The 22,257-nt window shown below is 31.4% G+C and overlaps 2 protein-coding genes across 3 annotated transcripts in view; one reads left to right on the top strand and one right to left on the bottom strand.

Moving 5' to 3' along the window:
* LOC118198284 (CD151 antigen-like) overlaps nucleotides 1-22,257 on the bottom strand; it is a 258,214-nt gene that overhangs the window by 156,657 nt on the left and 79,300 nt on the right. The window lies entirely within an intron of this gene.
* LOC118200201 (uncharacterized) overlaps nucleotides 552-22,257 on the top strand; it is a 114,227-nt gene continuing 92,521 nt past the window's right edge. Inside the window, exon 1 of the mRNA XM_035372141.2 lies at nucleotides 552-687. The gene's annotated coding sequence lies outside the window, so the exon portion shown is untranslated. The remainder of the gene's footprint in view (nucleotides 688-22,257) is intronic.

A 22,257-nucleotide genomic window follows, 5' to 3' on the forward strand; every position in this document is an offset into this window, starting at 1 on the left:
CTTTAGATAATATTTGGACTGACAAATTTTTAAGTGCTGTTTTTCTGCCAAGACGTAGTAGTCATAACTATCTCGAAGATGTCCACCATACTATGCAAAACTAAAGTTGATTAAAACTTGAAATTTGTAAATCAGGAATTAGGAAAATATTTTATTTGAAGTTTGGAAATTAAAATGTTATCCTACTGATAACACAATGAAGTTTATTTAGTAATACTAAATACATGTTAATTTTATTTAAAATTTATAGCTGATAATCATTTAAGCGTTGCTGTCACATCGCGATATAATTTTCATATCTTATTCGCTGTGATAGAAGAAGCAGAATTTCATACATTTATTTGAAAGAAAATATTAAATACCGTTTACGTCACCAGTCAATATTTCAATTCCACTTTTTTAGATTAATTGCCAAGATTTATATAATTTGTAAGATTCTGAGGATATGATTGAGTGCTTCTCAGAGAGTGGGTTGTAGTCACGTGACAATAGTGGGCGACCAATAAGATTCGAGAAATCAGCCTCGTATAAAAGTGTGAGAACTCAGTTGATTGGATCACGCGGAGACTGAGCAGTGCCGAGAAATATCGAAAACTCCTCATTCGTGAAAGGCTGGCTTTTAGAACAAGCGAAGTAAAAAATATTTCTTTCCAAATTCCGTTTCCCAGAACAACAGTTTGTTCAGCGGTAAGTTCTGTTTCGATTAATTGTAACGCTGTTATACTTTCTGCAATTTTAGTTAATGGTACAGGTTTTAAATTACTTTCGGAATGTATTTAATCAGACGCCTTTTAATCATAAGCTGCGTTTTTCGTAGTTGAATTAAAAGAAATGAAATTTTGATCTCGGAGAGAAAATTAAAATTATTAGAAGTAAACACATGCAATATATTTTTAAATAAGCATTTTAGATATTAAACGATGTATGCAAGAAATATTGCACCATTCGAAAGGAAATTTTTATAGGAGAAAGTAAATTACATATCATTGGTCTTCGTCTTAAAATTAAAGATACCCTTAGTAATTATCTAGAAGAAAACCGTAAAAGAATACATGGAAAACTTTGTAGAAATTTGTCCGTCTGTTGCGGTACATACATTTCTTAAAAGTATTGTGTTTTAAAACCTGTACCACCTAAGAAATGTTAGATGTTTTCAACCTTAATCTTTGAGGGTAAGTTCAACCCCATTTTTTAAAGATTGATTTAAAATTTTTTTTAACATTTTATTGAACGAAATACCTGAGAAAAGGAATTACAAATAAGTTTCCAAAAGCTGCCATAAGAAAGAAGTATTTTACTCATTTGAATGCCAAAATGCTCCTGGTACTTAATACATTCCCTTAATTGTTTTGGACATATTTCAAGTTGCACGTATATATACGTTATTACAGACATCACAAGAATATTCTAGGCCGTATATATACGGCCTTGCGGTCAGAGGAGTTTTAATGGAGAAAAGAGAGGTAGGGGAGCAAGTAGCAGCGATTAAACAAGTGTCATTGCTTTAACATTTTTTAATATTAACTTCTTAAATAATCAAATGTTTTGTCCTTTTCGAAAGGATAAAAGAATAAATAACATTTTTTAATATTAACTTCTTAAATTAACATCAACATAACATTTAATTAAATTAACATTAACATAACATTTAATTAAATTAACATTAACATAACATTAAATTAACATAACATTATTAACTAATTAACATTTTTTAATATTAACTTCTTAAATAATCAAATGTTTTGTCCTTTTCGAAAGGATAAAAGAATAAATATAATTGTCTATCAATAAAATTATTCGTAATTCCAATCCGTACGTCTTCCCCGTCCGAAATAATGTGAGGCTGATTTAATAAGCCGGCAACCAAATTAGTCACTTAGTAACTCAAGTGACAAATTAACTTTGGGGCTGAATTTTAATATTACTATATAAAAGTAGCCTATTTGTACCTTCCTTTCTGCATTCAAGTTAATTTTGCCAAAAGTGTAAGGATTTGGTTCAATCAAATGAACTACAGTTAAAAACTTTCACAGTTGACAACAATGAATTTCAATAGTTATTTTGGTGTAAATTTAGCACTTTTTGTGTTCTAGTATTATATAGAATGAGTACTAGTCAGAATAGTATAAAGCAGTATATTACGACGCATAGATAGACACAAATCTTACTATCGTATGATGAAAAAGATTGATTAAAGTAATATTAATTTTAATTCGTTTTATTTTATACTGTGTAAAACTTAACATGTAATTTATGTGCACAATAAATGAAATATGAAGATAACTCATATAAATGTGCGTCATGTTATTTGAATTATATCAGCATGATTTCCGACTACTGTTCTGCAGTTTTAAATCGCTTATATTAATTAATCTAAAAAGACACATAGCATTATATTTCTTTCTCGTCTTATTCTTTAAGAAGCAGCTTCAACGTTCAAGGCTCACCAGCGGCCAAGCAAATTAGTCTCTGAACACTGGAAGTTCCGACTTGGGTTCAATTCCAGGCGAATGGACTGCCTGCATTCACGTTTTCGTGGTTTTCCCCCATGTGTAACGTGTATACGAGCCAGTTTCTCTTAGAAAGTCCTTCACGAAGGCATCCTTCCCCTTAGGCAGATAGCTCTAGTTACCAAACTAAACCGCCATTCAATAAATTTGGGGCACATTTATTTATTTCGATTAATGAAAATAGTTTTACTTCACATTTTTTAATTAAAACATAACATGTTTCTCATATTTAATGTTTTAGAGTTGATCGTATTGTCTTCTCATTCGTATATAGTTTGTTGTGCTCTGCTATGCATCTGGATAATTATCCTGTGTAATAGTATTTACATGATCAGTTCATGCATCCACGCAAATATTGGGCGCGTTAGATTTATAGGACCTAAAGTTCTTTCGTGCGGATGTTGATTTGGACGCAGAAGTAGGGACGATAAAAAGATACTTTTTAGAAGCATTTTGAATGAGCCCGTAATAAAATTCTCAAATAATGTGTTACGTTTAAATTTCAGTTTTATTGGAACAAAGAGCAATAAATTAATTTCGTATGCCATTTTTTAAAACAAGGGTGGATTTAATATAAAATGCAAACTTAATGCAAATTTTGCTCCAGTTGCCATATTTCATATTAATGAAAACTGAATCGTATTTACATTGATTACAGTGCAATTATTCCTAAATTATATATTTTGTAGAGAAAGAAGAAATAATAAAAAAGGGAAAACATTTATAAATTATTTTTGATTGAAGATATAATTGCAATACAGCAATATGTCTAAAAGACGACTACCCACAGTTCCACATGATTTTGGAATTTTATGAAAATGATCGTTTTACAGAAAATAAGTGTCGCTGACGGCTTATAAGTTGTATATTAAGTTTTCCTTATACAATACATATATTCATTAATATCATAAAAATAAAATCATGAAATAATTAGGTCAGTTAAATAAAAACTAATACAGCAATAAAACAAAATCTTATAGAAATTTTATTATGCGTAATAATATTTTAAAATGCTGCAGTTAAATTCTTTAAAAATAAAAAACAGATCTTACGTGTAACATTATAAATTTTGTTAATAATTTCAAAACTCCTATTTTATTAATAATCGTCCAACGATTGCATATTTAATCATTGAAGTATGCTTCTATATCAATGAAATCTGTCAGTCGCTTTTGAAACAGATCGTCAGTAAATTTTTTCAGTGATTTTTAATCGTGCTTAAATTTACCCATTAAATTTGTTGTTTTTAGTCCAAAGGGGTTTTGTTCCTAGGACTGATTTTTTTTTTTTTTTTTTTCGATTTTGCGTCGAATCACTATAAACGGCATATTACTTTTCAGATTGTTGCCACCAAATGTTAGAGTCCTCCATTATATTTGAAGAAATTAAATAATGAAGAATCTGCATAAATGTATGTATGTTTCTTGCATTGTGATGAAACAATAGTATCTAGAGCCATCCAATTTTGAATGACATTATCCTACTACGAATATGGGCATGTGGAAGCCCAAATTTGAAATTTGGAATTTGTTTTATTATAGATTTCATATTTTGTAAAACTTTAACGAATATTTTGATTAACAAACTCAACAATTTAAAAGCGAGCAATGGCAACACTCTACCGGGGGAAAAGAAACCTTTTTATCTCCAGCGGCGCGGAACTGTGTATCGAGAATTCTAAAGATACGCTCATTTTAAAATTATTTTGCGACATTACTGTTGAACTGAATTTTCCGGTTTAAGTGCAAAGAACATGATATTTAATAAATAAAAGTAATACACAAGACGTTAAAAAAACGCCGCTATGACGCTATAACGACGTAATTTAAAATCTGAAATCTTTCATATTTTCTTATTTTATTTATATATTATAATCAAAGAATATTTAGTGTGTGTGATTATGGCAAAGCCTCGAGGGCTATCTGCCTAAGGGAAGGGATGCCTTCTTGGAGGACTCTCTAAGGGAAACTGGCTCGTATACACGTTACACATGGGGAAAACCACGAAAACGCCCATGCAGCCATGCCCGTTCGCGGGATTCGAACCTCGGACCGAACTACCAGTGTTCAGCGACTTTACCGCTCGGACGCTGCTGGGCCCCAAAGAACATTTAAACTTCTTAATATGAAAATTTGCCAAGAAATTTATAATAAAACTATGCTACGAAGCACTCTTATTTCTAGTGTTAAAGTAAATGCACAGCTAAAATAGCGACGCAGAAATGCCTCTCCTTGGTTCTACGTGTAAACTGATTTATTACATGTTATTTGCTGGGTAAATGCAAAGATGAAAAAAAAATTCACGAAACTATCTCTCTATTTTATTTGAAACGTTATTTCGATCTTCGTATCACGTGTCGCAAATAAGATAAGCCGAAAGCTATGCATGCCGCCAGCAATATGCTGATGGTTGCATAAAGAACTTCATATTTATTTTAAAAAATACGACATATATATATTGCATCGATAAAATTCATTTAATATTTTATTCAAAGATATTTAGGAGAAGAAAAATACCATCATTTTTAAAGTGAGTATTTTATCCACTCCTTCTAGTTTGATAGCTTGAGATTTTAAAAAGTATATACAGGGTGTTCGTCTGAAATGTTTGTTATTTCTCACCTTTTCTCTCTTTCTTTCCCTCTCTCCTTTCCCCAAAAAGTATTAGTCCAATCGGGATATTAGTCACGCAACGGCATTTTGCGTTGAATCGCTATAGACTGCGTATCACTTTCCAAATTGCAGCCACCAAATATAATCTTCTTGTATCATATTTAAAGAAATTAAGTGATATGGAATCTGCATGAATGCATGAAAATTTCTCGCACTGTGAAAAATAAAATTTTGATGGGCACCTGGAAACCCGATTTGGATTTTTTTATTATCTATTTCATATTTTGTAAAACTTTTAAGAATTTTGACTAGATTCCAAATTCGGAAATTACAATGATATGCTGCTTTTAAATATTTTATGGTTTTCCTGTTAAATTGAATTTTATGTAAGCTCCAAGACTGTAATAGTTAATAAATAAAGTACCCACACAAAACGTTAATAATAAAAAGACCAACAAAAAAAAGTTTTGTAAAGACATCTTAGTAACATTAATATGATGAATTGAGAAAAATCTGTTGGGCAGAAAATTGTATGTCAACACTTAACGCCGCATCGAGAATATTAAATGTATACTGCTCTGCTGCTTTTTAAAATTTTTGTAATTTTGCTGTTGAACTGTATATGGCATGTGTGAGAAGAAAATGGTGTTGAATAATAAAGCTAAAAAGACAAAAAAAGGGGTTTAGGAAGAGAATTTAACAGCAGACGGGTAGACTACGAGCTTCATTTTTATGTTATTTAAAAAAATTATTATCCTTCCGTATGTGTTCCAAAATGTCTTTTAAATTACAGACAACAAATATGAAAGACTAGGTGCAACGTTGTAACAAATTTCATTTCTGTCCTTCATCTCTTGATTTTTTTCTGAATCCATTTGAAATTAACACAATTCAAGGTGAGTTTTCCATTTTAAATATAATCATGACCCAAAAAGCATCTGGAGAATTAGAATTAATAGAGATGCAAGAAGATCAACCCCTACAATTAAAATATAAATCGACGTCGATTACTGAATTCTGGAAATTTGCGCCAGAATCGAAGTATCCAGAATTGAAAAAGGCTGCTTGTAGAATTATTTCAATATTCGGAACAACGTACTTATGCAAATCATTTTATTCCGCTTTAAAATTCGTGAAATCCAAAAACCGATCAGTATTAACTACCCAGCATCTCAAAGAATTACTGAGAAGTGCTGTTACCAATTATTCACCAAATTTTAAAGAATTATCAAGAGAACTAAAATAAATGTGTTTAATTTTTAATATTTAAATTCAATACACATATTTTGTACTTTTATTTATATGTTTTCAATAAATATAATTTCTGTAAAAAAAAATTTTAATACCTTTTATGCATGCCTTTTAAATACGTATTTAATTGCGGCTCGGAAAAAATTTCAAATTTTAAAAAATGGCTCGGACTATCAAGGAGCTTGGCCACACCCCTGATATATATATGTATATATACAGTATACCAATTCCAGTATACCAACTTCAGTGTCTTTTTGTTCGGTGGGATCAGAAGTTAACTTTCAGTTTTGTGCACCAATAATTTGGTCTTTGTGCCCGTAGGACAAATTGCTTGTTTTTGCATAGAAACTTTAATCGTAAAAATTGTTTTTAATCTCTTTCTAACGATATTTTTTATTTTAGGTGTTATGTATTTTACAATTTTTAATGAAGATATTTTGAGTTTGTGTTTTTGCCTTGTCGTGAAATGATTACCGTATTAACTGAATGAGAAATATATCTCTAACAAAATTCAGAGAAATAAATTTAAATGAAGGCAGCCAAAAAGTGTGTATAATTTAATAGGCAACACAAGGAAGTCATGTGGTGTAAACATCAGATTTTTTCTATTAGCTTTTAAATAAAACATATCTTCGGGAATAAAATGTTTCCATTGATCTACTTATGCTCAGTTAAGAGGCACTTGCGAATCCATCTTATTAAAAGCTTGGTGTGTTAATTCCTTAACGTATACATATTCATTCAAAATCAGCAGCAATTACGTATTCTCCAAACCGAGTATGTATGTGAATGAAAAGATGAACTCATTATCTTTGCTCGAATTATCCATACACTTGATGAGTGCCCAACATTACATCAGCAAGACAAACAACTTCAGATCTCGTGGGAGTGGTTGTAAAATATGAAGATTAATGAAAAACGCACAGCGTAATTTCCAAAACTAGCTATTTGGAAATTACTGGAATGTATATTAATCAAGAAATGGAAAAAATAGGTATCATGAAATAAAATTTTTGCGGTATTTCATGAGGGGCATTTTGAATTACCACATCATTATTATAATTGTATTTTTAAATTGATTTTTTCTAATTATTTTCTTTAAGAAACAATTCTGACGGTTTTACGAAGGATTATTAAGGCTCTGTATACATAAAATATTATAAATTAAGTTAATATAAATTTTGGAATTCATTGCTTTAAAAACGTGTAATTTAAAAAGGCCCCCAGTGATGTGTTTTACATAAAATTAAAAAAAATAAGGGAAATTTATTATAATCTTTTATTTAAAACTAGCATTGTAAGCCCGGCGTTGTTTAGGTTTTTGAAGTTCGTTTCAAGTGAGCAAAAGATAGTTGTTCCATGTTCAGCGTGTGCACTCATATTCGAAGAGCAGATAGTCAACTAGATAAAAATACTGCAATAATATCCACCAGATTGAATTAAAATGCACCTGTGACATTTATTTTAAAGTTTTAATAGGTAACTTGAGTTTTAATTTAAACATTGTCTTATCTTGTCTTCCATTCATGTCACATATATTCTCTCACAGCAGGTTCGGTTATGCATATTCAAAGTTATGCAGAAGCGGTTAAGCATTATTCGGTTTTGCATATTTAAATTTTTCTAGAAAAAGAGTTTGAAACCTAGTATAGTAAAGAGCTGAATCTTAAAGTAACAATAAATTCAAATTTAAACTAAATTTAGTAACCAAGGGCTACAAAAAATTATTTAACGTGAAGTTGGCTCAAATCTCACACCGGCGTAACAATTTAAATGTCGGCAACTATAATGCGAGCTGAAAATACAGCTTTATCTAAGCTAGCGCAACCTAGTAACCTTGCCTCGAGAGGCAAAAACACGCTCTGTCTTAAAATCTAACAACCTCAGTTTAAATACTCAATCTAATTTACATTCTGACCAGGAAACGGAAAGAGAGAAGTGACAGTAAAGATCCAAGATATAAAAACAACTTGTTAATGAAAATAATAGTAAACTTACACATTCATAAAACTGTATGACAAAATATTCGATCACTATGCGATCAAACAGCAAGTGACAATGGTTGGTGGAGTCATAACTGACAACGGAATTTCCGAAGAATTAAATAATAATTAATTAATTATAAGTGACAACGGATTTTCCAGAGAACTTAACAAAATGTAAAAATTATATTAGGTTTGTTCAATTTTAACATGAGCGGAAACCACGTACGGTAATCATATGAAAAATACTGTCCATTACATAAGCTCACACATCAAAATTAATAATCCTTTATTCTTTTAGCAAAAATTTGATTATTGTCTGCATAAATTTCTCATCCGCTGAAAAACATCTGTTTTCATCGGGATTGAAAAAGGAATTAGAGATTAGCTTTATCATCCAATTTCTTATTTTTTCAGTATCTTTCGAAAATTGTAGATGGAAATTTGTTTGCCCAGATGTCTTAAAAGTGTCACATTTTAGTTATCTCTCACATAGACATAAATAATATTTTACAATTATAGAATATTTACATGAATTTGACTAACCGCTTCCAGAAAAAGTTTCGCGAAAAATGTATTTTAAGTTATTTTCAGTATTGATAATCGTAGTAAGCTTATTCTTTCTGTCGTCTTCTAAATATTTAATTAACTTTAAAACTCGCCTTGTTCGTACAAAGTAAACGAATTATTGCAATCGCGAAATATTTTGGGTATCATATTTCAAAGGAAATATCCCCTTTGACCGTTTTAGAATCCATTTTGTCTATAATTTTTGCTTGACGTCTGAACATTCGGACAAAATAAGGGATTCTCTTTTCCGAAACGGATTGTAAAATGGATTTTATATGGCGTTTTTCATGACGTCTGTACGTTCGTATGTATCTCGCATACTTCAAAAACGACTAAACGTAACTAAACGTAACGACTAAACGTAACGTTGAAACTATATGTGATACTGCTATAACATCTAGTTGCCCATCTCCGTTTTAACTGCAATCGGCAGTACAATATATATGCATATATATATATATATATATATATAACCTAACCGTACGAACGGGTATTTTATATTTATATACCCAAAACACATACACACGGTGCCCAACCGAGATAGTGGTTAGCTGTATGGTTAGCTGACTACTGTACCGAAGAGCCCGAGTTCGAAACCGGAGAAGGCATGAATGCTTATAAATATTTAGTGTCTGTGTGGCATTGGAGCACTCTAAAAATGCAGCGACCCGAAAGTCCTCTCGAGAGGTTGGTGGTAGGGAAAGAGGGGGCGAGGCGCTCTCTTTCAAAACAACTGGGGGGATGAGCAAAGTTGTTTATATAATAATTCTTGTCCGAGAAGTACCTGTATAGGTTTGGGATTCCAAATTACTTTGGCTGTGTACTTTTAATTAATAATTTTGTTTCCTATAGTGGATTTGCTTTCTACATTTCTCGAAAACTCCTTCACTATTAAACTTTACATTTAAACATTTCACTACCTTTGGTTTTTGTGTGATTCTTAACCCATGTGTATATGCGTGACGAAACCCGAAATGAGTAATTTAAAAGTTAGGTTTGGGAGCAATTTCCTTTTGAAAAGGTCTGTCTCCCGCCTGCTCAACAATTATTCATTTTATGCAAATTAAATTTAGTTTAAAAAATTTTTAAGATAAATTTTTGGATTGTAGTATATTTTTTCATGTATTTACATGTTTGCACTTTATTTACTTATGCTGTTTAGTTCGCAGCAACAATTAATCATTTTATTTTGTTTGCAATTTAATTTACATAATTAAAATTTTCATTTACTTTATATGAATGAGACTTCCGTTATCCAGCTTAAAAGTCCTTTACCGGGCTTTATTTTCGCAATCGTTTGGAGTACTCATATACTTCAAATTACATAGGTGTCTTAAATTGCGAAAATATTCATGTTTGAGCAAACTTCAAATTACATAGGTGTCTTAAATTACGAAAATGTTCATGTTTGAGCAAACTTCAAATTACATAGGTGTCTAAAATTACGAAAATATTCATGTTTGAGCAATGTCAAATTTAAAACAAAAAATTATTTTAGGCAAATAACGAAATCTAACTTTTAATGTGGTCTCCCGGTACCTAGTCTTATGTTGGGGAAAGTTTCAATACTCGTTATGGAAAAATAAAAATGTAAGAAGTTTGACTCCTGACGACAAAAACTGACCAGGATTTTTCATTTCAAAATTTGCAATTTTTGATGCCATTTTCAACGTGCATCGAGAATCAGTTAATTGTGTTAGAATATTCCGAAGAAATAAGTTAACTGAAGTGCAGCAAAAATTGTGTATAACTTAATAGTCAGAAGGAAGACATGTAGTATCCGCATCAGATTTTTTTGTGTATGTGTACTCGTGCAAAGATATTATTCTTCACAAGACTGTTGAATTCTGAAACCAGCAAAGACTGTACTTATATATCAAGTTGGTCTATGATTACGACGCATGTTAGCGATTACCTGAAATACCATATATATAAACGTTTCAGCCGAGAAGGAATTGCTTCTCAATATCATATTTCATGTGCTAGCAGGCTGCACGCATAACTTGAAAGCACAATTAATTTTAAAAAACATTTTTTTCTGGTATTTGTACGCGTGCAAAGATACTATTATGATTCACCCAACTGTTGAATTCTAAAACAAGCGAAGATTATATCATTTTATACATATTTATTAATATATGTATATTATTTCGTACATTTTATTTATTTATTTCATTCTTTTATTTATTTTTCATCTGAGATTTACCACATTTTCCGAATGCCAAATTCACTAACTTATATTTTTTATTATTTCATTTTAACATTCATTTTTATATCGAAAGCGCTATTTAATCTCGACACATGATTTTGCATTATTTCACTGTTTATTCCAGTCGGTTGCCATTCGAAGAAATGTAACATATTATACTTCCATGTGTTTATTATAGATGAATACACTAAAATATTTTAAACCAATAAATGTAGTTCTTAAAAATATGTTTTTAGCCCAGATGAGCGTTAGACCAAAAGGGCTATTAGTCGCGAAACTGTATTTTGCGTCGAATCACTTTTAAAATTATTGCCACCATACAGCATCGGCCCATTTTATATTTAAATAAATTAAATAATGAAGAATCTACATGAATGTGTGTATGTTTCTCGCACTGTGAAAAAGCAACTGTACCTAGAGTCATCAAATTTTACATAACATAGTACTGCATCCGAACATAAGCACCTGCAAGCACAAATTTGAAATTTCGTATTTGTTTATTTTCTGTTTCATATTTTGTAAACCTTTAACGAATTTTTTATTATAAAGCTCAACAATTTCAAAGCGAAAGGCGGCAACACTGTAGAGAATATAACAATTTTATCTCCAACGTCCGAGGCTATCTATCGAAAATTCTAAGTGTGTGCTGCTTCTGCTTTTAAATATCTTTGGAAAACTGTGGTGTTAGCCCAAATGTTCCCTAAACGTATATGTGTCTGTAAATGCAAAAAAAAACGCCTGTTTGGACATAATATAAAATCTGAAAGATTTCAGATTTAATTTTTTTGCATTTTGTCATTTACTTTTTAATCAGATTAATTTAAAGAGAGATGCATTTCATTCCTCATATATCTGATTAAAAACAATAAATATTTTTATGAATCGCATTACATATTTTTCACTTTTTAAATACACAAAAAATATATAATGCTGATATGTTAGTCATCTAATATCCTATATTCATCTAATATCCTATGTAATGTTCCACTATTTCACGTGGATCATCTCTACCGATAAAAGTTGTTAAACTTTATGATGCGCTACGCTATCATAATAGAGCCCTTTTGGACGATCGTGAAAATCTGAACCCATTCGGATTTTAATTATATTTTTTAATTATTTTTCAAGCGTATCACTTTCAAATTGTTGTGCCACATATTATTGTCCTGCATTATTTTTAAAGAAATTAAAAGAATTTGCATGAAGATTCAGATTTTATATTATGTCCAAACAGGCGTTTTTTTACATTTAAATTCTTTTAAAGAAATTAAAAGAGTCTGCCTGTAGGTATGTTTGTTCCCCGGATTCTGAAAAAACTATAGCACCTACAGTCATCAAAGTTCGAATAATGTAGTCCTTAACCCGAACATGAGCACTTGGAAGCCCAAGTTTGAATTTCGAATTTGTTTCATTACTTATTTCATATTTTGTAAAACCTTTTGATTTACCTTTTTTACTTGCATTTTTATTAACAAGCTCAACGATTTGGAAAACAACATTAGGAACGCTATTTGAAATAAGACATTTTTATTTCCAACGTGTTACCATTCTGAAAAATGCAAGATATTTCTCTTTCAATATTCAATATTTTTATGAAATGCCACTGTCATTGAAATCACACGTTATTATCGCATTTTTAGACAATTTTCACCGTATAATTCTCTAACTAATAGTTTTGCAAATTTGTCGTTTTGACAAAGTATACGTGATATACTGTATAAACGAAATAAATAATCTGAACATTCAGAAACAGAGTGAAAAAATAAGGTTTTGGAATAGCAATTGTAATAATAATCTAATAAAATTTGACATACGAGATTCTGAATTCTATCCGCTTACGGTTAATTCCATTTGATTCTTGCAATTATAGACTTTATTTTGAACTTTTTCTAACCGTTTTTGATAGTGAAATTTTTATTTGAGCTGTTAAATTTTTATTTGAGCTGTTAAATTTTTATTTGAGACAAAAAATGCAAGATATTTATTTCTCTTTCAATATTTTCAATATTCAATACTTTTACGAAATGCCACTGTCATTGAAATTACACGTTATTATAGAATTTGTAGACAATTTTCATTGTATTTACAGAAATACTTCACCAAACAATTTTGCGTTTTAAATATTCTGTTTGATAACCTTAATTCTTCACTAACTTTCTACAGCTTAATTTCCTAAAGAATAAAGCCGGTTGTAATGTCGGAAGAAGTATTTTATCCCATTCTTCTTCAACCAGCTTCCAAAGTCCAAGAATTGTTGCAGGTCTACGTTTGGACAATCCACTTTTAGTCCAACACCAAAACTCAGTGGGTGATACCGATTTCTTTGTCCCCTTTTTTTTTTTTTTTTTTTTTAAAGGAAATTAACTGTGGATTTTGAGGTGTGTCTGCTTGCTTGGTCTTGATACAGTTGTACTGATTGATGACCCTGTGTGTAAAGAAAAGGTATTTCATATTTGAAAATTGGATATAGCGTATGTTCCTGATAAAATACGTGGAGATTTTCCTCCACTCTCTTTATTTTAAATTTACCGTTATATTAAAAACAAACAACAGTCATAAATCCCTTTGAAAACATTTCTTTAGATTCTTTAAACCATGTTTTATGATTTTGTTCTCCTCTTTCATAATAAGAAAATAACTAAATTCTTTAAATAACACTTATAACAATAACAAGATTAATATGTAAAACATAACGTTTAACATATAATTTTCTAACTAATAGTTTTGCGGATTTGTCGTTTCGACAAAGTATGCACGATGTATATATATAATCTATATACTAAATGAAATAAATAATCTTACGGTTAATCACATTTAGCTCTTGCAATTCTAAACTTTATTTTGAACTTTTTCTAACCATTTTTGATAATGAAATTTTTATTTGAGCTGTGACAATATAGTTTAAATCTTTTTATTATATCATATCTGAAAATGATTAAATAATGATATTTTATTTATTAGTTTGTCCCGGAAGATTTGGTAAAATTTTGGAAACGATTTATAGTGAGTGAGTAAAATGAAATTACCCTATAAAAGTCGAACGAATTTACATACCTTTCACGAAATTACATTTGAATTATTAGACAGCAAACAGCATTAATACTCATATGATAAATAATTTATAAATGACGGAAGGGTGTAACTTTTTCTATTTCATCTACAGAGTGCTAAGTTAATTTTCAAATAAAGAATTTTCTGGAAAATACGGTAACAGGTGTATAACGGTTATATGAAAAATATAAAGTCAAGATTGAGAAGGATAATTTTCTAAAATTTTTCCGCTTGAAGGCTTTTATGATTAAAAATAGCTTTAACGTAACTCGGTTTTATAGTTTTATAAATTAAATTATTGACGACTTTACGGGTAGCTAACTTCTGACCTCTAATTTAAAAAAAATAAGAATATGAGACAGTCCCTAATTTATTTTATTATCTTTCAAAATGTCACTTCAGAATATTATTGTGCAGTACAATTCAATTTATTCTCCTGGAATTAGAATTGTGATTGAAAAGAGCAAATTACAATTTTCAACAATATAATTTTTTCAAATATATGCATGTTTATTATTATTATTGAATCAAGGAGCTCGAAAAAACAATCATGTTTTTTTTTTTTTTTTTTTTTTTTTTTCAAAACTAAATTTCAAAAACACATTTCTTAATAACGGACTTGAAGCAGGGGTAACGCTTTTTCCTAATTTCAATCGAATTTATTTGTTTAAAATTCCATCAATGCCATCTAAAATAATTTGCATTAAAAAAATGCGAATGCTATTTTAATCTAAAGATGACTCATTTTTATGCAAAGTGAACACTTCTGTGCACGTCATTTTCGAGAGTACTTTTGAATACACTTCTTGCTTTAAAAAAAGGTCACAGAATTTTGCTTTTCATTTTTGTGTTTTTATTTCAACCCCCATGCACGAAGTAATATGGTGCTGTAATAAAAATTATGAAAATTTAAATTTTGGTTTTATCAAAATTATTATTTCTAGCTATTTTTATTTGATAAGCAAATAATTTTCCGTTGCTATTTATTGTATGGTGGCAATTGGAGAATCGATTTTGACAGCAATAGAGCATTAAATGGATGTCTTTTGAATGAGTGCTAACAGAAGCTTGTCAAAGTAAGTTAATTAAGAAAAACGAAAAATTAATAAACCCTGAAAGGTTGCGGATTTTAACGGTCACACATAAGAGTTTGTTAACGTTTTTTACACTCTCACTGAACTCACAGTCAGGCAGTCTGTTATTACACTCCCTCCAACTAACACATTTTTTTCGTTAAGCATCATTTTCTTCGACCTTACGCCATGTATATAATTCGATAGCAAAATTTCAAAAATTTTAACAATATAGCAGTATTCATTTATAATTCCGGATGCAGCGTTAAGTATTAGCATACATTTTTCTGTTTCAGTCTTTTCTCAGTTCATAATATCAACGTTGACTTTTCTTTCTAAGATCGCTTTACAAAACTCCTTTTTGTCTTTTTATTATTAATGTTGTGGGAGTTTACGTTATTTATTAAATATCCCCTTCTTGGTGCTTATGCCATATAAAATGCAATTCAACAGCAAAATCATAAAATATTTAAAAATAGCGTATCTTTATATTTCCCATAGACAGTCTCGCGCGCTGGAGTTTTTTTTTTTTTTTTTTTTTTTTTTTCATTTTTGGTACAATGCTGCCACTGGTCGCTTTGAAATCGTCGAAATTATTAATCAAAAATTAGTAAAAGGTTTTTACAAGTACAAAATAGATAATAAAAAAGTTCGAAATTCAAATATCGGGCTTACAGGTGGCAATGTTAGTGTAAAAGACTACGTTAATTACAATTTGTTGGCTCTAGGTACCGTTGTTTTTTCCCAATGCGAGAAACATACAGAAATTCAGGCAGATCCTTCATTATTTAATTTGTTTAAATATAATGCAGGGCGATAATATTTGGTGGCAGCAATTTGAAAAAGTGATGCGTCGTTTATAGTGATTCGACGCAAAATGCCGTTTCAAGACTAATATCCTGTACGGTGATGAACATCTCTTTTGGGTAAAAATGTATGGATTAATTTATACGGGATTATGGTGGATATTTTGTATGTGGAAGTAAGGCGTAAAAAATGCGTTATTTCTGTATTTCATTGAAAGATAATCTGATCATCTTTTACCATAATTATTAGCTCAAATAGCTTCAACCCAATTAAACCGAATAAACTGGGTTTTTCTCTAATAGTCGTATTTACGAAGAATAATGAGAAAAATATCAATCGCTTCAGAAGACATCTTTTGTGGCTGGTTATCATATCCGAGTATTTTCTTCACGAACTCTTTGTATACACTTTACTGAGTGGCTGAGTTCTCCGTAGAATTTGATTTTCAAAAGACGGATCATAAAAAACCATAGGACCTTCCAATCATTAACTGGATGTACTATACATTACAGCAGAACAACGAGCAAAGAAGGAATACCACAGTTCCTTACATTTCTTTTAATATAAAGGACGGCTGTGGAGAGATATTAGTTAATAAGCTTAGTGTTGATTAGTTAATTAGCCTTAGTGTTGATTAGTAATTAACTTAGTCTTGTTGAACTTCATCACATTTTTAATTTGGGCGCCAGCCACTTTAGTGACTTTTATACTTCAGAGCAAGAAATGAGGAAAAAGAGCTGTAATTTTCCTGGAGTTAAAACCACAGGTCTTGCATTTTCTACCTCGATGTGCTTATATTCACAGTGAGAGAAAATAAGAAAAAAGAGCTGTAAATTTCCTGGAGTTAAAGCCACAGGTCTTGCATTTCCTACCTCGATGTGCTATTATTCATAGTGTGAGAAAACGAGAAAAAAAAGCTGTAAATTTCCTGGTGTTAAAGCCACAAGTCTTTCCTACCTAGTCAATTTCCTACCTTTATGTGCTAATATTCACAAAGAGAGAAAATGAGAAAAAAGAGCTGTAAATTTCCTGGAGATAAAGCCACAGGTCTTGCATTTCCTACCTCGATGTGCTACTATTCATAGAGAGAGAAAACGAGAAAAAAAAAGCTGTAAATTTCCTGGTGTTAAAGCCACAAGTCTTTCCTACCTAGTCAATTTCCTACCTCGATGTGCTAATATTCACAGTGAGAGAAAATGAGAAAAAAGAGCTGTAAATTTCCTGGAGTTAAAGCCACAGGTCTTACATTTCCTACCTCGATGTGCTAATATTTCACAGTGAGAGAAAATGAGAAAAAAGTGCTGTAAATTTCCTGGAGTTAAAGCCACAGGTCTTGCATTTCCTACCTCGATGTGCTATTATTCATAGTGAGAGAAAACGAGAAAAAAAAGCTGTAAATTTCCTGGTGTTAAAGCCACAAGTCTTTCCTACCTAGTCAATTTCCTACCAGTTATGTGCTAATATTGACAGTGAGAGAAAATGATAAAAAAGAGCTGTAAATTTCCTGGAGATAAAGCCACAGGTCTTGCATTTCCTACCTCGATCTGCTATTATTCATAGAGAGAGAAAACGAGAAAAAAAGCGGTAAATTTCCTGGTGTTAAAGCCACAAGTCTTTCCTACCTAGTCAATTTCCTACCTCGATGTGCTAACATTCACAGTGAGAGAAAATGAGAAAAAAGAGCTGTAAATTTCCTGGAGTTAAAAGCCACAGGTCTTGCATTTCCTACCTCAATGTGCTAATATTTCACAGTGAGAGAAAATGATAAAAAAGAGCTGTAAATTTCCTGGAGATAAAGCCACAGGTCTTGCATTTCCTACCTCGATCTGCTATTATTCATAGAGAGAGAAAACGAGAAAAAAAGCTGTAAATTTCCTGGTGTTAAAGCCACAAGTCTTTCCTACCTAGTCAATTTCCTACCTCGATGTGCTAACATTCACAGTGAGAGAAAATGAGAAAAAAGAGCTGTAAATTTCCTGGAGTTAAAAGCCACAGGTCTTGCATTTCCTACGTCGATGTGCTATTATTCATAGTGAGAGAAAACGAGAAAAAAAGCTGTAAATTTCCGGGTGTTAAAGCCACAAGTCTTTCCTACCTAGTCAGTTTCCTACTTTTATGTGCTAATATTCACAGTGAGAGAAAATGACAAAAAAGAGCTGTAAATTTCCTGGAGATAAAGCCACAGGTCTTGCATTTCCTACCTCGATGTGCTATTATTCATAGTGAGAGAAAACGAGAAAAAAAGCTGTAAATTTCTTGGTGTTAAAGCCACAAGTCTTTCCTACCTAGTCAATTTCCTACCTCGATGTGCTAATATTCACAGTGAGAGAAAATGAGAAAAAAGAGCTGTAAATTTCCTGGAGTTAAAGCCGCAGGTCTTGCATTTCCTACCTTCGATGTGCTAATATTTACTTATAGCCCAAGAGTTCATCATAGAAATGCAAAACTTCCTTACCGAGATTCTGCAGCTTTAAACTTTACCGAATTTTATTTCTAGCCTGAAAGCTGAAAATCGTTTTGATAATTCATATACAGCTGGCAGTTCAGTCCAGTGATAATGACTTTAAAATCATTCCTTTACCTAAGGTTTTTCTTTCGAACATTGATAGTTACATTTATCCATATTTGGCTTCATTAATATTTACCACTGTCCTAATGATACATCGATTTCAAACAACTAAGTGTTCCTTTTCTTATACGAAAACCAATGCTAATTTTCATCACATCGTAAAGGGTTAAAAGAGCCATGGGGCCCACATATCTCCATTCCATTGTAATAAATGATAATGCTTTTCTCAACAAATGCTCTTAACTTCGGCGTTTCATGATGTCCATGTGAAAGCTTTTTATTGTCATTACTTGTTGATCAGCTTTCTCAAGTCGTGTTCTTTAAATATTTAATTTCAAAGGTTTCGAGACGCTCAGCATTCTCTTAAACGCTTTCATTTCATTTATTTATGTTCAATAAAACATTTGTTCTTCGTTTTGGGCTCTCTTAAAGGACAATCTTGTCTACCGATGTATCTTTTATAAACATACCCCTTAGCAGAATTTCATTAGTGTTTCTACAACTAATATTTCTTTCATTAATTTTCAAGCATTTCATTAACTTTCATCGACGCATCTACTTCAGGATTTTTCAAGACTCATCGTAAATATAACTGTCATTAATTAGGTTCTTTTACGTTAAAATAGTAATTTCATTAATTTATTGCAAGCTTTTTCAGGATACGTTCACATTCATATTTGCCACAATCGAATCAATAAATGTTGGCCTACGCAATAAACCGTGAACAAAATTTTAATCAAAATTTTAATATTAATTTGAAAAGTGCTTTCTAAGGTTTAATTTATTGTCACCTTAAAGCTGTTATTTTGATTTTGCGAAGAAAATTGTAACCTCATTAAACAGGAATAAGTAGCCAATCCACGAGCCATGGCCCACCAGCGGCCGAAAGGTAAAGTCGCTGAACATTGGTTTTTTGGTATGAAGTTCGAATCCCTTTGTGAAAAGGACTGGCTGCGTGGGCGTTTACGAGGCTTTCCTCGTGCGTAATGAAAGGGTTTTCCTCATGTGTAATGAAAAGGCTTTCCTCATGTGTAATGAAAAGGCTTTCCTCATGTGTAATGAAAAGGCTCTCCTCATGTGTAATGAAAAGGCTTTCTCATGTGTAATTAAAAGGCTTTCCTCATGCTTTGATGTGATGAACTGAGAAAACAGTGGAAAAACTGGAAAAAGTATACCAACACTTAAAGGGTATTGGAAGCCGAAAATCTTCCCCATGCGTAAAGTGGATACGAGCCATGAGGCTTTCCTCATGCGTAATGTGGATACGAGCCACTTTCCTTGAAAAGTCCTCCACGAGAATCGCTTCCTTTGGCAGATACTATTCCGTGCATAGTTGCAATCAAATAAAAAATATCCATAAGCCATTCCGTGTTTCATTTATTTCACAAGTTATACCAATATATTGCTTATTAGGGATTAGGGCCAATTTAAACAACACAGTCAAACTTCTTCACGAACTTCTTTTCTGAAGAGCATTTTTCAATCAACATGTTCGTAAATCGAAACAATTTCCCCATGGAAATCAATTGTAACAGATTTAAATAATATTAAAATCTTGTAGTTTAAATAATTTAAATATATGAACATTAAGGTATTTGTGAATGGCAATATTTGAAACCAGACTCGAGTGCCTCGTGTGACTCTCGCACGAAGAATGTAATTTATTTTTAAATGTTAGAATATGTTTTTTCGCTTCTTGTTTGTATGTCGCCATTTTTTTAGTGTTAAATAAAAGTTATTGCTGTGTTCCATCATCGGAGTTGCTTCATTTCGCCAAAGAAGTATCACACAATGTAATATGGATTAGTTTCTTTCTGAACCGCAGATGATTGCTCATTTAAACTTTACAACAGTAAAGTATTGCCGTACTGTGTTGCCACTGTTCTCTTTGAATTCTTTAACGTTTTACAAAATATGAAATATATGCGAATTCGAAATTTAAAATTCGGGCTTCCAGGTGCCCACATTCGGGTAGAGGACTACGTTATTCATAATTTGATAGTTCTACGTATCATAGTGTTTTCATATCGCGAGAAACGGGTATACATTCATTTAGATTCTTCATTATTTAATTTATTTAAAAATAATACAGGACGATAATACTTGATGGGTAACAATTTGAAAAGTGGTACACCGTTTATAGCGAATCAACGCAAAATCCGATTTCTAGAGTAATAGCCTATTTGGGTTACACATTCTGTGCCTGCAAACCATTCTGGTCATAATTTCCTTTGAGCTAAAGTCACTTTGTTTATGAGAATTAAGCAACCGAAAATATTAAAATGATGTTTCCTGAGTTTTAATTATGGGGCATAGGTAAAAGGCACCTTGGAAACAGACTACAAGTTACCCACAGACTACAAGCATAATTTTAATAACAGTCGGTAACTTTTTTCTTTTTCAATTGTTGCATTTCTGATAAGCTATTCTTCAAAATATCATGAAATTTGATTACACGGTATTACTATTTATTTGGCAACAGATTATTTCATTCTTTTCCTATTCCTACATACATTAATTCTGTTCACGAATAAGCAAACAGAATGTTCTGTCCATGATTTAAATACACTGACATATTTCTAGTTTTCAAAGCATTTTAATTGACTTTCTTTTTACAAAATAGTCGAATAGAATGCGCTTATTCAATGTTTTGTTGGTTTCCTTGTTAGTTTTAGCTTCTTGTTGTAATATGATGCTGTGTATTATATCGCAGTTATTAGCTGTAGGTTTACTAGAAGTCCTACATACATCAACAAGGCTTTCAAATTAAGGGCTACCATTAAATTTGTGGATTATATATATATATATATATATATCATTATTTACTTTTTATATCTCGATTGATCATTAAAGGTAATAAACCAATTTCTTCTCCGCCACTCAGCTTCTTTTCTTCAACTATTCTTATACTGTAGTATTATTGCTGTTATATCCACATTTTTAATAAATTTCGGTAACTTTTTCAAGGATATTTTATTAAATATCCTTGAAAAATGTTTGTCGATCTGTGAATTTCAGAAACTGCATGATTAGCCATTTTGCAATTATTATATTTCGTAATTAACACAACAGCCGTTCTATTAAGACAAAACATATATCCTTGAAAGAAGAATATTTTATCAATCAATAATAATTGACCAATATTTTTATTATGACCGTATATAAATCAACAGAATTAGTAAAGCATTTATATTTAATTTCTGAAGACTAAAAATCTCTTATATTCTTAGTAATATCTTGCTTGTACTTTCTAGAACATTAGGTTTTTTTTTAAAGCAGGAGAGATGAGAAATGAGCAACACCTTCGCCGAGAATCGAACCACGGATCTCTGGAATAGACGCTCGGCGTACTGACCACTACATTACGAAGGCATGCTAAGAAGGCCAAGCCTTCTTAGCATGCCTTCGTAATGCTCCCTCTTTTAAAGGGCGACTGAGGTTTTTAGAAGGCCCAATCGCCAAATCCTGGGTGTGGAAAATCATCATCCACCACCTTTCTAGTTCGGGCGCAACTGTATGTTATTTCGAAGCAGAAGAGAGGAAAAATGAACAACGCCTTCGCCGGGAATCGAACCATGGATCTCTGGAATACGCGCCCAACGTGCTGACCACTACACCACGAA

This window comes from Stegodyphus dumicola, chromosome 2, assembly GCF_044657685.1.
Source record: "Stegodyphus dumicola isolate Sdum_Otavi_A_Nest chromosome 2, ASM4465768v1".
Taxonomy (NCBI): domain Eukaryota; kingdom Metazoa; phylum Arthropoda; class Arachnida; order Araneae; family Eresidae; genus Stegodyphus; species Stegodyphus dumicola.